Source organism: Manis javanica, chromosome 11 (assembly GCF_040802235.1).
Source record: "Manis javanica isolate MJ-LG chromosome 11, MJ_LKY, whole genome shotgun sequence".
Lineage (NCBI taxonomy): Eukaryota > Metazoa > Chordata > Mammalia > Pholidota > Manidae > Manis > Manis javanica.
The window spans coordinates 58,576,682-58,595,359 of record NC_133166.1 but is presented as its reverse complement, the minus strand read 5'-3'; the positions used below and the strand labels follow the sequence as shown (position 1 = coordinate 58,595,359).

Sequence of the window (18,678 nt, the reverse complement as noted above, 5' to 3'; positions counted from 1 at the left end):
CTTCCAACTCATCTAGCCCATGCTTTCCAATCTTGCAGATTTTACTAAATCATAAAGTTTTAGATTTATTTAGGCCTTCTCTTTTAATAGCTTCTTCATTTTCTTTGTTTTTTGAATTATAATCTTTACAAATGGATAACATGAGAAGAAAGAACTTGAGAATGTTTTAAGTTATTTGCCTGTCATGTTTTTTATTAAAATATCTTCACTATAACAATCAATAAAATAAGCTTATCTGAGGTATTCTTTGAAGAGATTACAAATAATCTTATTTCCATTTTTTTATAATCCCAGTTCAGTGATTACTATTAAAAATTGCTTATTTTTACTAGAGAGAACAATTCAGGACTCCCAGAGTCATTTTATCAGTGTAGGAGACAATGAACCATATACCCTGGACTAGAATTCCTATGCAGAAGGGTGACTTCTCAATTTGTGTTGTTTATAATTTAGTTGTTTTGAAGCGAGAGGAACTAGTCAAAAGATGAATCTAGGATTTAACCATAACTATCTGTTGAACTTGAAATAAATCATTCAGCTTCAGTTCCTGCACTGTGAAACTGAGACACTTAATCTCATAGTTAACAGGAGACCCAATAAGTTATATGGATGATAATTAAAATTCCACATTAGTATAATGCCATCACGAGTTTTGATGTTTTCATTTCATATGTATTCTTATTGTTTATCATTTTTCTTTAATTTGACTCTTTTAAAAAATTAAATGTGTTTCCTAAAAGAAAACTTTATATGACCACTATAATGAAAAGCAAGGATGTTTTTAATAAATAGCAGATACCAAAAAATAAATACTTAGAAAGCAAAGCAATGTTACAAAATTCTACCTAGATCTCTACATATTGTGCCAGCTAATCTAAACATTTTCTGTTCATAAGACAGCATGTTTTGGCCACTGTCTAAGGTAAAACTTGCACTAAATTTAAACAGGCAAGGAACACTTGATGGCTGTTGCAATAGAGGAAGGGACTGCAATGCAGTCTAAGCTCAACTAACTGAAAAGGACCTTTTCAGGCTTTAAGAGCTGAGAATGGGAGTGGATCTTGGGCCATGCATATTTGCTAATTAGCCTTACCTAAAGATAAGTTAAACTTTCCCAATCTTCTGAACAGGAGATTTCTTCACATGTTGGAGCAAGGTAGCTATTTACCTGCTTAAATTATATTCTTATTCTCCCAGAGAATGGGAGACCTAGTCCTTGAAGATTACATTGCAAAGGGATGGCTCCTAAGTCCTTGAGAATGACTGACTGGGGTTATAAAACTGGCAAGAGGCTTTTAAAAAGATTTACATCTCAAAAGGGCAGAGAAAGAATGTACAATTACAAGTTTTCCCAAATAAATGCTCCAGGAAAAGGGATGGCAGGGACATAGAGACAAGAAGAATCCGGTTACAAATTTGGTCAAACTGAGAGAAATGTTAAGGATTTTGTTTACTGGCTTTGTTGCTCCAGCAGGAAAAGTGGTTAGGCTGTCACTAAGCTATTGCCCAGTGGACAAAGAAGTGAAGATTTTCTAGTCAGCTTCTGATGACACTCAAGGAGGATGGCTTTCCACTTCTACTGAGCAGGGATGGGAGGTTTGTCTCCACAGGTAGTCTGCACCAGTACAGTGGTTGGGGCAACAGCAATTCATTGCTGCCTGTTGGAGTGGAAGCCTAGCTTCCTCACAAGACTCTGCTGACACTGTACGGGGATTTATTATTGCTCAGCAGGGATCAAAGTCCAGGTTCCTACTTGGCCTTCTATGACTGCAGGCTGCTGGTGGGGAGTTGGGGTTGGGGCGTCTAGTTACCTCCTGACAGAAGCACTACTCTAGGCTACCCATTCAGCCCTTGCTAACATTGTGCAGTGGGGCCCCTGATATGTCCATGCTGTAGAGTTTGAGTTGAACATTTATAGTCTAAAAGGTCTTTCATCACTTTTGACCTTAGAGAACAGGTTTTTGTTGGGGCGTTGTTTGTGTATTACCAGGTTGCCAACTTTTCAAACTTCAGGTCTGTGATATGAGATAAAAGAAAATGCAGAAACTTCCCACCCATATGCTCTAGAGCCTCAGGTTTTTTAGCTGGTTTTCTCTCCCCCTTTTTTCTACTTAAAAAAAAAAATATATATATATATATATATATATATATATATATATTTATCTATATATATATATAATCTGTAATGTCTAGGGCTTTTAATTGGGCTAAAACTAAAGACTACTTAGTGAGAGGAATAGGAAAAAGTACATCTGTTTCATGTTACTGGAAGCAGAAACATAATATACTTGTATTATATGAATTGTTCTTATTATCTTCAACTGAGCATTTGATTTTGAAGACTGAACTACTTCTCTTCATTGACCTAAATTCGGTGCTACTGGAGATGCAAGCATTATTTACTTTATTGTTTCATGATTAGCAAATATTGTTCTTCAATGAATCAAAAATCCTTATGCTCTAGATTTTATGTGACAAAATTTTAGGGTTGGCAAAATAGGTAACTTTTTTTGACATTGTAAGTTCTTAAATGTGATACTTAACGACTCTTTAATATTGGTCAAGTTCTTTATTTCATCTTATTTCTATTTCCTTATACATAAAACTAAAAATACAACATTGAACTCATTTTTGTGGGAAATATTAGATATGATGTTACATATGAATTTGCTAGTTGCAATATAGCTGGTCAATCAGATGATGAAATACATACTTCCCAGGCATATTTGGTTTTCATCCCCAGTTCCTGAAAATACTTCAGAGCCTTAAAGGTGAAATGGGTGTCTTGTCATCTTAGTGAGAGAATTTTGGACCTCACCCAGGAGCAGGGGCTGGAGGCTGAATCAGCTAATGACCAATAATTTAGCCAATCATGACTATGCAATTTAGCCCTCACAAAACCCATGAGGAGAGCTTATCACTCTCTAGGATTCTGCTTCTCTGTTGCAGAGAGCTTCCACTTGAGGAACCAGTATGTGCCCATGTGCCACTGAGCCAGGCCCCACACTCCACAAAAATAGAAGCTCCATTATTTGGGATCTTGTCCTATGTATCTCTTCATCTGGCTGTTAACTTGTATCTCTTATTAAACTGGTAAATGTAGGTGTTTTCCTGAGTTCTGTGAACCACTCTAACAAATTAATTAAACCTAAGAGGGAAGTCATGGGAACCTCCAGTCTGTACCCAGTAGGTCAGAAGCACAGGTTGGGGCTTGCGACCAGCATCTGGAGTCAGGGGTGGAGGGCAGTCTTGCAGGACAGAGCCCTTAACCTGGGGAATCTGGTGCTGTCTCCAGGCAGATAGCATCAGAATTGAGTTCTTGGACACTGCTGGTGTTTGAGAATTTCTTGGTGTTGTGTTTGGGAAGAACCCTTCTCACACACACACACATTGGAACTGTGTCCAGGAATCCTAAGGGAGTTATACAGCTGTGTGTAATATTATTGCTGTATACTATTATTGTTGTATAGGAAAAAAACACATTGGTATATTATGCCTTGAATATAAATGCTAATATTGTTATTATATCACTTAACCTTGTTCTTTTCCTTTGTGCCTTTAATTGTATATGTTTTTGAATTAGTAATTGACCTGAGCATGTAAAGTACAGTTTCAGGAAAATTCAAGTATATAATATGGACAGCAAATGAAGTTTATATGTGGTAACCAAAAAAAAAAAATTGGCACAATGAAGGTAAGTTACATACAAGGGTAGAAATGTATACCATTAACAATTTGAAAACTTCAAGAACAAATCTGTCTCAGACAAGAAGATTCCATGGATAAGATGATCTTATCAACAACTTTTTACCACAAATAAAAAATGAAAAGAAGTTTGGGATGCTACCCATACCAAAAGATAAAAATTCACTACTACTAAATAAACTTATGTGTTTAAAAAAATTTTTTTATTAAGGTATTATTGATATACACTCTTACGAAGGTTTCACATGAAAAAACACTGTGGTTACTACATTTACCTATATTATCAAGTCCCCCCCATACCCCAATGCAGTTACTGTCCATCAGTGTGCCACAGATCCACTATGCCTTCTCTGTGCTACACTATTCTCCCCGTGATCCTCCACACCATGTGTACTAAACGTAATACCCCTCAATCCTCTTCTCCCTCCCCCCCCACCTGGGCCCACACACCTCCCCTTTGGTAACCACTAGTTCCTTATTGAAGTCTCTAAGTCTGCTGCTTTTTTGTTCCTTCAGTTTTGCTTCATTGTTACACTCCACAAATGTGGGAAATAATTTGGCACTTGTCTTTCTTCACCTGGTTTATTTCACTGAGCATAATGTCCTCCAGCTAAATCCATGTTGTTGCAAATGGTAGGATTTGTATCTTTCTTATAGCTGAATAGTATTCCATTTTGTTTATGTACCACCTCTTCTTTATCCAATCATCTACTGATGGACACTTAGGTTGCTTCCATATCTTAGCTATTGTAAAAAGTGCTGCTATAAACATAGGGGTGCATACGTCTTTTTGAATCTGAGAAGTTGTATTTTTTGGGTAAATTCCAAGGAGTGGGATTCCTGGGTCAAAAGGTATTTCTCTTTTTAGTTTTTTGAGGAACTTCCATATTGCTTTCCACAATGGTCGAATTACCTTACATTCCCACCTGCAGTGTAGGAGGGTTCCCCTTTCTCCACATCCTCACCAGCATTTATTGTTCTTAGTCTTTTCGATGCTGGCCACCCTTACTGGTGTGAGGTGATATCTCATTGTGGTTTTAATTTGCATTTCTCTGATGATTAGTGATGTGGAGCATCTTTTAATGTGTCTGTTGGACATCCGAATTTCTTCTTTGGAGAACTGTCTCTTCATATCCTCTGCCCATTTGTTAATTGGGTTATTTGCTTTTAGAGTGGTAAAGTGTGTAAGTTCTTTATATATTTTGGATGTTAACCCCTTGTCGGATATGTCATTTACAAATATATTCTCCCATACTGTAGGATGCCTTTTGTTCTGTTGATGATGTCCTTTGCTGTATAGAAACTTTGCAGTTTGACGTAGTCCCATGAGTTCATTTTTGCTTTTGTTTCCCTTGCTCGAGGAGATGCATTCAGGAAGAAGATGCTCATGCTTATATTCAGGAGAATTTTGCCTATGTTTTCTTCTAAGAGTTTCATGATTTCATGACTTACATTCAGTTCTTTGATCCATTTCAAGTTTACTTTTGTGTATGGGGTTAAACAATAATCCAGTTTCATTCTCTTGCATGTAGCTGTCCAGTTTTGCCAACATCTGCTGTTGAAGAGGCTGCCATTTCCCCATTATATGTCCATGGCTCCTTTATTGTATATGGATTGATCATATATGGTTGGGTTTATATCAGGGCTCTCTAGTCTGTTTCATTGGTCTATGGGTCTGTTCTTGTGCCAGTACCAAATTGTCTTGATTACTGTGGTAGTAGAGCTTGAAGTTGGGGAGCATAATGCTTCCAGTTTTATTCTTCCTTTTCAGAATTGCTTTGGCTATTCAGGGTCTTTTGTAGTTCCACATGAGTTTTAGGATGATTTTCTCTAGTTTGTTGAAGAGTGCTGTTGGTATTTTGATAGGAATTGCATTGAATCTGTAGATTGCTTTAGACAGGATGGCCATTTTGACAATACTAATTCTTCCTATCCATGAGCACAGGATGTGTTTCCATTTATTGGTATCTTCTTTATTTTCTCTCAAGTGTGTCTTATAGTTTTCAGAGTGTAGGTCTTTCACTTCCTTGGTTAGGTTTATTCCTAGGTATTTTATTTTTTTTATGCAACTGTGAATGGAGTTGTTTTCCTGATTTTTCTCTCTGCTAGTTCATCATTAGCATATAGGAATGCCACAGATTTCTGCATATTAATTTTGTGTCCTGCAACTTTGCTGAATTCAGATATTAGATCTACTAGTTATGGATTTTAGGATTTTTTATGTACAATATCACATCATCTGAAAACAGGGACAGTTTAACTTCTTCCTTATCAATCTGGATGCCTTTTATTTCTTTCTGTTGTCTGATTCCCATGGCTAGGACCTCCAGTACTATGTTGAATAGAAATGGGGAGGTGTGCGTCCTTGTCTTGTGAATAAACCAATTTCTTAATGATAATTCTACATTTGCAATTTTATTCTCTTCCACTTAAAAAAATACTGAGATGTTGTGAACTGAGGATGGAGATAGTTTATAATTTTGTTTTAGTATCCCAAATACTGAATCATAATTTTTTGTTTGCATGCCTATTTTTACAGTATCAAACATGACTTCCTCAAAATTGAGGGCCTTTCTTTTTTATACCTAGTATACTGTCTGACATACAAGAAGAACTTGATATATTTTTGCCTGAATAAAACATTGGAGTCATAACCTATTTTTTTACACTCCCCAAATTTCTCTTTCCTTTTTGCTTAATCACTGTGCATTTTATTTTTAGTAGTTTGGCAGAGTCCACTCATCTCCACTCCCTTCATATTGATCCTTCCCTTTGGGGTTTAACATATTACTTATATAAACCAGGAAGCCAGATTTTGAAGCTTTTCTTTCCTTCTAACTATATACCTAACATCTCATTCTTTGGCTCATGCCAAATCTACAGGAATGTCTTTTGATCCAGTCTTTGCTCTTCAATCACCTATAATGCACTATCATAATCTTTCTAAGCCTCTTCTGATCTATGCACATGAGTTGCATTCACTGAAGATTCTAGTTGGTAGGATCACTACCCTTGTTCCTACCCGAGGGCCCCTTTTACTGCCTTCTCTTTCCTCTCAACTCTGTGAACACCATTGTGTGGACTGAGTGAGGCAAGAGGGGAAAATGACAAAAATACTCTCCTCCCTGTTCCCTGTGGAGTTTTTGGTGAACAGAGGGGATCTCCGCTGTCATTCCTGATAGCACATTTTACTGTTCTCTTTCTCAGAACTGCTAACATAGAGCTTTGATAATACTTTCTGAAATGCCTCTGGAACTCATAAACATAGAAGTGCCTCCTTTCCTCAGTGGCAGTTACTGCTGGCTCTGCACACACAGCTGCTTTGGTCATGGCAGCTACACCAGCCTGAGTTTCCTCACCAGGGGGGCTTCCAGAGCCTTTTAAACTCATTCCAGAAGCGTGACACTAAAAGTACAAGATGCCAGTACTCTGGAATATACTCATCTAGAAATTATTTATCCTATACTCTAAGGGAACTGTTAGGAAAGAAAACTTGCCTGTTTAAAAAAAAAATTATAAAACATCAGTCCATTGGGTATTAGTGTAAAACTCCAGCTTATCTGCAGGTGCTACCTCTATCTATGCACAATATAGATGATGACTTCATGTCACCCATGTCATTATTTACATGACTCAATCTCACCTACACAACACATACATTTATTGATTGGAACAAATAATATAATTAGTGATTGGATAAAGAGAGAGTGGGAAGCTCACATAACTTTTAAATTAAGTTCCTTACATGTAAATTACACAAAACTAACATAGTGGGAAGACATGTCGCTCACAGTTGCTTTCCCCATATCCTGTATTATTTTAATCACTAAAATCTGAATGGCTCTTATTCACAAATCCTACTACCTCTCATCCTCTTTTACCACTCACCCTAATGGAGAGGGCTTCACGACCCATAAAAGTACTAGTACATCAATAAATGACCTTGTAGTTGCAAAATCCAGAATCATCTTTGTAATTATCATACTACATTCATCATACTAAAGTGAATTTGAATTTGATCTCATAAATCCATCATCTTTTAATAATGTAAACAACTGGTGAATCACTATGTTGTACACTTGAAAAGAATATATTGTATATCAACTATACATCAATAAAAAACATGTATCAAATACATTAAATATTTATCCCAACTATTGTCGTTACTATCTGTCAATACAGAAAGATGTTACAGAACTATAGGCTATATTCTCATGCTATACTTTCATCCCCCTGATTTATGATTAAGATCATGTGCCTCTTTATCCCCTTCATTTGTTTTACCCATTCACTAATTCCTCCTCCATGGTAACCACCAGTAGCTTCTCAGTGTATAGGGCATCCCTTTAAAACCTCAGAAATACTTAGAGATTTCTCCTGCATTCTCCCAGCATGAAAAAAGTAAGTTTCCTAAGAATATTAAGAACCATGTCTTGTAGCTCAAAGTTGAGGGAGGCCTATCTTGAAGACATTATGTCTAATGAAATGAACTAATTTGAGACATTAACATAATACAGAGTTATTAGAGAACTTATATCAGCTTGGACTAAAAGGGATTTTTTTAATATATCCTTTCAGACTTCAAATCACTTTCTTTTGTTAAATTATCCTGCTGTCTAAAAGGAAGTATCCATATATTCAGATGACACAAGCAAAGTAATGATTTTGCATTGGAATTGTTTAAATCATCACATCATACTCCACTTGACTGTAGGTGTTCATACATTCATGATGCCATCTGACCTTTAAGTTTTTGGACAGATACCTATTTGTCTAGGTTAATTTCAAGGCAGCCTACATGGAATCAAGAGAATTAACTATGTGACCTTTGGATTTTTCTTCTAGCTGTATGATTCTATGATTAATGCTGGCTCAACTGCTTTCATGGCAGTATCTAATGGAGTTACCTCAACATATGAAAAATCTGAAACAGCAATGCTCTTTTGTAACTACCTATACTTAGAAATATTAGAATGCTTAATCATTTCAAAGAATAAACAAGAGAAATGGCAAAAGCATGGCAAATCAAAATGTAGCAATCAGAAGCATGCACTTAATCATTTCAAAGAATAAACAAGAGAAATGACAAAAGCATGGCAAATCAAAATGTAGCAATCAGAAGTATGCACTATCAATGGGACTCAAAGTTCCTAAGCAAATACTTTGATTATTAAAATAACATTTCAGAAGGAATCAATACATGCATGAACATCAATTAACACATCCCCTTAAACAAGTTAAAGTTAGATTATTATGACTGTACTTACTACTACATGCCTGAAACTGCTCTAGGTACCATTGATGTCACATAATCAAAGCACAGTCTCAGGAAGACATGACTCATTATTAGGAATTTATAAATCATTCAAACAAGTTTATTCCTTTAATTCTTTAAGTTATTCAAATATCACAGGGTTAATTAACTGGTTCCATCCAGGTATTTGATTGCTAAAAATGTAACATAAGAACATAATTAAAATAATAATGGAAGAATTGATATTAACTTATTTGAATGGTGTTTTTCACATTTTCAAGGAATTCACATTTTATCTTCACCACTGCCAATAAGATAAAGGAGTAAAAAGTGAAGTTTTTCAAGATATGAAAAAGGAGACATACAAAAATGTTTTGACTTTTTCAGTGTCATACAGTTATAGAGAAGTCATAAATTTTTGAAATTACTTTTAGCATTATTCATTCACAGCACTTCATAGTTGTGAATGAAATGTTCCCAATCACTATAATGGATAAACTTTGTATAAATAGAAATTATTTCCATAGTACAAAGAGTACCAAAATTTTACAGGTTAAAGATTAGTCTTTAGTTCAAGGTTAGATTATTCATATTTATATTAATTGCTAACAAAACATGGATTCAATATCTAATGCTTTCTAATATGAATGCAGATTGTCAGTAGGAAATAAATACAAGTCCTGGGGTTACTGGAATTACATTTCTTTTAATTTACCTCTTGGCTATTAATAAAGAAAGAAGGGATGTATTGACAATGCTATTTTATTTTAAAAAGGATAAGGATGGCTAAGGAATATTCTGTTTCTAAATCCATTATAGTAAGTATGCAAAGGCCATCTTTATGGGTATGTAACCTACAAAGTTGCACAGAGCCCTGTGCTTAAAAGGACCCCACACTTGGTTTATTCTCTGAGGTCACTGTCTTAGTCTGTTTGGCTACAAATATCACAGACTGAGTAGCTTAGAAACAAGAGATGTTTACTTCTCATGTCGGGAAGCTAGAAACCTAGGGTGCCAGCATGGTAGAGTGAGGTCCCTCTACAGGATCACTGACTTCTTGTTGTATCTTCATATGGAGGTGGGAGCAAGGGAGCTCTTTGGAAGCCTCTTTCATAAGGGCATTCATCTCATTCATGAGGGCTCTGCCTTTATAACCTAATGACATTCTAAATATCCCGTCTTCTAGTACCATCTCATTAGACATTAATATTTCAACATGTAAATTTTGGGAGAACACAAACGTTCAGTATAGCAATCATAATATGAAATTCTAAATAATTCTGAACAAGGGGTCTGCGTTGTCATTTTGAACTGAGTTACCACTAATTATCTAGATGGTCCTGTAAGGATTACTTATGTAGCATTTCCTAGTTAACAATCACTTTCACAACTGTCAGTTTGTATGGGCCCAGACAAACAATTCTGAATATTATTAGAATAGTGATTATTTCCCAAGTATCAGTTAGCTTCCTTGATGTTAAATAGCAGAAAATAACAGCATTTACTTAAGCATAAATACAGTGACTTTGAAAAGATTTGGTATAAATTACAGTATTGGAGGAATCAACCAATCTTTGGGAAGGACAGGAGGTAAAAGAACTGTAGAGATCATAATATTAGAGACTAGGGCACCTTATTTTAAAGTACTACAAATAAATCATTTCTAGGTACCTTCCTGTCCTAGCTATATCCCAAAGACTAAAATTCTTAGAAAAGGGGAAGAGAGAGAGAGAAAGAGACTGAGAGGGAATGAATTTGATTGCCCTAGTAAGGTTTATGTTTTGTAAGATATAGGCGTATCGTGAATTTAAGAACATCCAGAAACAAAAGAGTAGAATATGGAAAATTCCCCTGAAAATTGCTGAGAAGATAAAAGTAGTAGTATACCATACTTCATTATAAAAATAAGGAAATAAGTGTCCAAAGGAAGCGAAACATTTGGTATTTGGGGTTAAAGTTTCATTTGTGGTGGGTGACAGACTTGGGACTTTTACCCATGTATTTATATTTTTTTCACATACCACTATGGTATTGTGAACACATCTTCATATAAACAGGGTTTTTTGTTTTGTTTTGTATTTAATGGGCAAAGGACTTGTAAATATGTATGAGACCAAGTGTCTCAGACCACATGACTTCTTCAAAAGCAACTGTTTCATAAATGTCTTTAAATCACTGTACTGCACTAAAAATGATTGAAAATTTATGAATGAGGAGCTTTTCTAAAGTAACAGGTAGAGCAGAGTTCACTAGTTATTCTAAGTCATATGTTTTGTTTTGCAGAATTTTGTAGATGTGTCTACAAGTCTAAGACATACTGAGCAAAATCAGTTGGAGAGGAAGCAAGCAAAATCTATCCTTCTTTGACTGAATGTTTGTGCTCCCCACTTTCTCCCTGCACCCACAACCCTCACCCCAATCAAGAATTCACATAATGAAACCTAATCCCCAGTGTAAGGGTATTTTCAAGTTAGGCTTTAGGAGGTGATTAGTTCATGAGGGTGGAGCCCTCATAGTGAGATAGTGCCCTTGCAAGAAAGACTCCAGAGAGCTCCTTGGCTCCTCTGTTATGTGACCACATGGGACATGGGGTCCACTGATCATGGACATCCCACCCAGAAGAACTGTGAGAATAAATTTCTGTTGATTATTAGCCACCAAGTCTATGGTATTTTTGTATAGCAGCCTGAAACTAAGACAAGCTCTTTGAAATCCAATTAAATCTCTCTGAATCATTTAAAAGCTTACTTAGGAGCAGCCGGGCGGCCATATTGCGGAGCCGTGTGCGGCGGCGGCGGCCCCTCTCCTCTCCGGCGGCACGAGTTCTCCCCGCCGCCTCCCCTTCCCCGCCGCCGCGCAGCGCCCCGGCCGCCCGCCGGGAGGGAAGAAGCCGCTCCGGGAAGGTGACAACAGAATTCATAAAAGTGAAGAATTTTTAAAGAAGGTGACAAAAAGAGAAGGAAAATGCCGAAACCAATCAATGTAAGAGTAACCAGAGTGGATGCTGAGCTGGAATTTGCCATTCAGCCCAATACAACTGGCAAACAACTTTTTGACCAGGTGGTGAAAACAGTTGGTTTGCGTGAGGTCTGGTTTTTTGGGATGCAGTAGGTGGACAGCAAAGGTTATTCTACATGGCTTAAACTAAATAAAAAGGTGACACATCAAGACGTTAAAAAAGAGAATCCTTTACAGTTCAAATTTAGAGCTAAATTCTTTCTGGAAGATGTTTCTCAGGAATTAATTCAAGAAATAACTCAGAGACTCTTCTTCCTGCAAGTTAAAGAAGCTATCTTAAATGATGAGATATATTGCCCACCAGAAACTGCAGTTCTTCTGGCTTCCTATGCTGTCCAAGCCAAATATGGAGATTATAGTAAGGAGATTCATAAAGCAAGCTACCTGGCTAATGATAGACTGCTACCCCAGCGTGTTTTGGAACAACACAAACTAACAAAAGAACAGTGGGAAGAAAGAATATAAAACTGGCATGAAGAACATAGAGGAATGCTAAGGAAAGATTCTATGATGGAATACCTGAAAATTGCACAAGATCTAAAAATGTATGGAGTCAACTGTTTCGAAATAAAAAATAAAAAGGGAACCGAATTGTGGCTAGGCATTGATGCTTTGGGTCTGAATATTTATGAGCATGATGACAAGTTAACACCTAAAATTGGTTTTCCATGGAGTGAAATCAGAAATATTTCATTTAATGACAAAAAATTTGTTATAAAGCCAATTGACAAAAAGGCACCTGATTTTGTTTTTCATGCACCTCGTCTGAGAATCAATAAGCGATTTTGGCCTTGTGTATGGGAAACCACAAGCTCTACATGCGGAGAAGGAAGCCTGATACTATCGAAGTACAGCAGATGAAGGCTCAGGCTAGGGAGGAGAAACACCAGAAGCAATTGGAAAGCTAGAGAATGAAAAGGAGAAAAGAGAAATAGCAGAAAAGGAAAAGGAAAGAATAGAACGTGAAAAGGAAGAGCTAATGGAACATCTTAGACAAATTGAAGAACAGACAATGAAAGCACAGAAAGGATGTATAATAAAAATATTAATGATTTATACACAGAAAACTACTCAAGTAAAGAAACACTAAAGAATATAAGGAAGAACATAAGAAAGAATATAGAGCAATCCCTATCAAGACAATTTCAAATCAGTCATTTTAAGGCAAAAGGCATCCTTGAATTTGTTTTTTGTTTTCTAATAATAAAAGTTTTTCCAGGCTGTCCTAAAATCTGCATGATTGTCTTGTAATTTATGCAAAATTCTCATTCAAGTGCAGTAACTCTGACCATATCTAAGTCATGTTACTTGTTAAGATTTGTTTAAGAAATAAAAAGTCCTCTATACTTCAAAAATAAATAAATAAATAAAATAAAAGCTTACTTAATTCCTCTTAGTTCTCTTTCTGAATGTTCAGACTTTCTGTAGCTGACTTTAAAATTCCCTGCATCTGTTAGCTACATTTGACTTTATTCTACATACACAAAATTATTTTTGGAGAGAACAGGCTTGTATGAGAAATAGTATAGAGAGCAGAGTGTGGACCTATAGACAGACTGCCTATGGTCAAATTTTGGCTCTGACAAGTTTTATCTTGGGCAAGTCACTTAGTCTTGTCGGTTAAAAAAAGATTATAAATTATTCTGAAGGGCTATCATGAAAATGGAACTTGTTAATACATGTGAAATGCATAGAACAGTACCTGTCACATAATATAGACTTTATAAACATATACTACAGTCCTGTTAGCCAAGCACAGTACATGATGATCGCTTGGGGGATGTCTGGTGACTGTCCAGCTAGAGTGCTACTAAGTTCATCATCAGAGTAGAATGAGCAGATTGTCAGAATTAATTTGATTCCTGGGAAATTTCACGTCAAAATTTTTTAAAAACTATCATGATCACTCACGGCTAATATATATTAATTTAATCTAGTATAGCAGATAGTTTGAATTATTTTCTCAGTGTTCCACTCTTTGACTTTCCTTTCTTCTTTTACTCTTGTTAATCTTCAAACTCACATTGTTTTTAATAGCTGTCCTCTGTGGTTCTGTAAAGACATGTGTTCCTTAATAGTTAGGTTTTCTAAAGTATAATAATATAATTGAACTCCCATTAGAAGAAAATAGTTATTCCAGCAGATTTTTTTCTTTATTATGCAACTCCATAAAATTTTGTATATTTCTCTCTGAACATAACTAATAATAAATTGAAAAGTATAGATGTTATGAATTCTGTCAGTGAAAGAAAGACCTGGAATCCTGTGGGGTTACAGATGCTTTGAGGTAGTGGTATAGAGGAGGCCTTAGAATGTTTCCCTATTATAACTACTCAATTCAGTCATTCCTTTATCTACCCAATTCATATTGAGTACTTTCCAGATGACAGATGATATTCTGTTCTCTGAAAGTAAAATAGTGAAGCAGACAGACGGACACATTTTTTTCTGTTTCCATGGAACTTATATTTATAGAAGACAGATAATAAGCAAATGCATAAATATGATCATTTCAAATAATGAGCAGTCCTAGAAAGAATACATAACAGTGTGACATGACTGGAAGCAGACATATGCTCAGAGAAACCTTCCTGCAGCAGCTTATATTTCAGATAAGATCAGCTGTTGAGAAGCAATCAGAGCTAAGAGGTTGAGTAGGAAGAAAGACTGAGAGGGAGAAAAAATAAGTGCAAAGCCGCTGTGGAAGAGATGAGCATGTAACATTTGAGGAACTGAGAACAGACCTAGTGGAGGAAAGCACAGTAACTGAGGAACAAGTAATAGGACATGAAATGGGAGGTCTAAGCATTGGCTGCATCATGTAGGATCTTTAACATGTAGTAAGGAGTTCGGATTTTATTTTAGTACAATGAGAATTGATTGATGAAGAGTTTTAAATAATTTCATAGTATTATTTTACTCACATCTTAAAATTTTATTTTTATTTTTATTTTTAGAATGATTGAATTTTGTGACTGTCTCATAATTCTCTTAAAATTAAAAAATGCTCAAAAATATATATGGCTCTGTTGGCAAATCTTTATGACCCCAAGAAGGGCTTATTAAATCTATGGATCCTACCTCTTCCCTCTAGGACTTCCAAATTTGGTCACATAAACCTTAGTACTAGGTGACATTTTCATTAAGACTATGGTTACTTATTTTTTTGTAATTGTTCAGTGACAAAATTTTTTATTTAGAATGTAACTTTTCAGAAATATATGGTAATAGAAATCAATTTATTCATTAATAATATTAATTTTCAAGGTAGTATCTGCTACACACAAGACATCAAATCACAATCAGTGGAAGGAAAGAAGATCCAATTATTGCCTCTACCCTCAGAAAACACACAGTTCATTAAAAAATATATGGTTATGAATAAGTTATTACACTATGGAAATGCATGAGAAGAGCTTTAGGGTGACACAGATTTCTTTGTATGGCAAGATGATATTTTTGTTTGGCAGTGGAGAGAGGAAGGAAGCAAGAAGTGGTGGAAATTAAGGAAAACTTGAAGAAATAGGAAAGTAAAAGGTGATGAAAATGATCCAAGAGCACAAACAGTTAAGCAAGTTTGGCCAGAATATTTAATAAATTCATGTCAGAGTATCATCAAAAAAACATTTACAATAAATAATCTAAATTTTGTTTTAAATCAAGTTTTGACACTATTGTTAATAATTTATTAGTATTATTATCAATATTATAAGTTATGTTTTATGACTTTCTTACTAAAACAGAGTAGTTGATATTGAAATATTTCAGTTAGTTTTATGGAACTAACCTCTATATATTCTACTAGATTGAGGGTCCAAGAAATCATAGCTATGTCCGTGTTTGCTCTCTACAGTATTCTGGCACCTTAGTTGTGCTTACTAAGTGTATATAGAATGGATGAATGAATGAATCAAACAATGAGTAGAGAAATTAATGATGGCAGTGAAAAGGCAAAGAATGGATAAAAGTATATTTATGATAGTGTCTTCTTTCTGACATACTAATTCTCACAATTGTCTGATCATACTAATGTTTTTCTTTAGCTTCCCTCCAATTAACAACACACTTGTAAGAACTTGGAACTGCTGTCAGAAATAACACTACCTTCATTATAATCATTGTCATCAAAACAATGTTTCTTTATCATTATCATCATTGTGGTCATTGTTGCCATCATCATGATGACTACTAGAATTACAAACATACCTCTGTTTGGTACTTTAACAGAATAGAAATGGAAAGCATATACACATACAGAGTCAAATAAATTTTCCATGAATAAAGAGGATTAATGATTGGATGAAGGGGAAGTAAGTATAAATCTGGAGAATTTATTCATGGTTTGAGGTATAATGTGAAAATTTAGCTTTGAAAAGAAGTAATAAAATTTGCATGTTTGAATTTACACTTAGTTTGACATCCTCTGGGCCAGGACAAGGAAGAGATGCTGTCAATATACACTGCAGCACTTACGTAATATTGTGACATTCTTGAGTGAATATATTTTTCTTGAAGATCTTTCCCTTACAAGGCAATCACTCTTTAGTAGTCCTTCATCTACAATACATGGCTCTCCTCACCTTAGACTTAAACAAAATATCAAGCATAGTGCTGCTTTTTTGTGATCTGAACTTGTATCCCAGGTATATAAAATAGTATCTGTTTATAGAACACTTCTTCTCAAATTGAATATAAGTGAACACCAAAGCTATGATGGATTATTATGAATACTTTCATTTTTCTTTGCAGAAAAAAAATTATGATGTCTATTTTGGAAAAAACAGTACCTGTTCAGGGTACCTGTTCAACAGTACTGATAATAGTCAAACTTGTGTTATGCTTTTGTGAATAATATTAAATTACAGTAGATAAAGCAGAGTGTCATGCATATATTTTTCATATAAGTGCAGTTCAAAATATTTGTTGGATGAAGTTCAAAAATGCACTCTATAAGTCAATAATTTATTTCTGCAGTTTTTGTTAGTGATTAAGATATTTTTCTTCCTAAAACAATTCAGTTTGAGTAGTCACAAAAAACAAATTCATTTTGTCTTGTAAAGCATGCTACATTTTTTTCAAATGAAGAGAGGGGTATGTCCACAATTACTAACTTATGATTTCTCCCTGTATTTAGTTGATGCAGTCCAATATTCAAAAAATAAATGACAAATTCTAATTTGACAACTCTTAAAGTACAAATAGGAAACTTGAAGAAAATCAGGACATCTCTATTTATTGTTATTTTCTACCAATATTAACTTTCTTAAAATTCTACATTTATTTAAATAATAAATGGAGGAAAATGTAGGGCCAAAATGTACTCCTTTTGATTTTCAGATATTTCTCTTGGCTGATATCATCAATAAATAAAACTTTTTATGAAAATAACAATTGAAATTCACGAAGTATGCATTATAAACAAGTGCTCAATTCTTCAGAGAAGAAAACATTTGCTCTACTCCTAAATTAAGGCTGTTATCTATCTTGTTTATTTACTTATATATGAGAGTCTCTGAGAAATTAAAGACTGAGTGATGTCTTAAAAAATATGGGTGTGTACATTATGGATGCGTGTACATTTTGGAATCTAATGTAAATCCACTCAGAATTTTCAAAACTCTGTCAGTTTGAATACCAAGAAAAATCTTTTAATTCCTATCTCCTCATTATTTCCTTCATTTTTTTGTCCCTATGTTTTCCCCTTCTATATCTTACTGGCATTGAATATACACTGAATATGCATTCTCTCAAGATATTCTCGTTAGACTTTGGCTTAATTTTTAGAAGCACAGCCTTCATCTGAAAGCATGTAAAATTCTGTGAATTCAAAAAATCATCTAATTGGTGACTAAGTGAAAATTAAAACCTAATCTTGACTTTCCCTAGAAATAATAATCTTTTGTTATGTACAATTATCTAGATGAATTTTTACTCTATAAATACTAGAGATAGGATTAAGATCTAATTTACTAATTTCTTTTCACTGTCTATACTGATTCTATGTGTGAATCTTGATGAATGTTCATCAACAAAGCCAAGTAGTTTCCTAAAAATACACTGTTATCAGGATGTAGTGGCCATTTACAACTTAATTTGGCCACTTGGATGAGGCCACTTACAGTATTGTGGAACTACCTAGCCATGTGAAACAAAGCCACCAGTGTCCCCTGCACCTAAAATAGGAACAAATGACTTCGATTTAACCAAACTGCTGGATTCAGCCCAGACCTGCAGTTGTAAGCCTGCGATTCAGATACGCAGGGAAAATGTGGGTAACATTCTGGCAATGATGAGATAATTACTAGTAACTCTATTTAGTTTTCAGAGGCAATGTTATATGACGATATTGAGAAGTGCCTCATGACATTAATAGAAAATTAAGAAAAAACAAGCAAGAAAAGAACTGGATAAATAATTAACACTGGGAAAAACAAAATACTGTAAAAGAATGAAAACACGTTTACTGTTCATTATTGTTGCAGCTGTGAACAGTAACTTTATAGTCTTAAAAATCCATTCATGAAAAAGATGTATTTAAGTAAAAATTGGGATGAATTATATTGCAAAGATGTGGAAAGGAAGTGGTAAAAGGTAAGAAAGCTAGAAATGCTTCTTCTAAATTTGGAAGCTTAGTATATATATTAATCAGGATTTTTTAGAGCAACAACAGATTTTGTGTCTGTGTGTGTGTGTGTATATAT

The 18,678-nt window shown here is 34.9% G+C and overlaps 1 pseudogene; it reads left to right on the top strand.

Annotated features, from left to right (window-relative positions):
• Positions 1 to 11,715: 11,715 nt before the first annotated feature.
• On the top strand, positions 11,716 to 13,153 carry LOC118968055 (radixin pseudogene; annotated as a pseudogene).
• Positions 13,154 to 18,678: the final 5,525 nt, after the last annotated feature.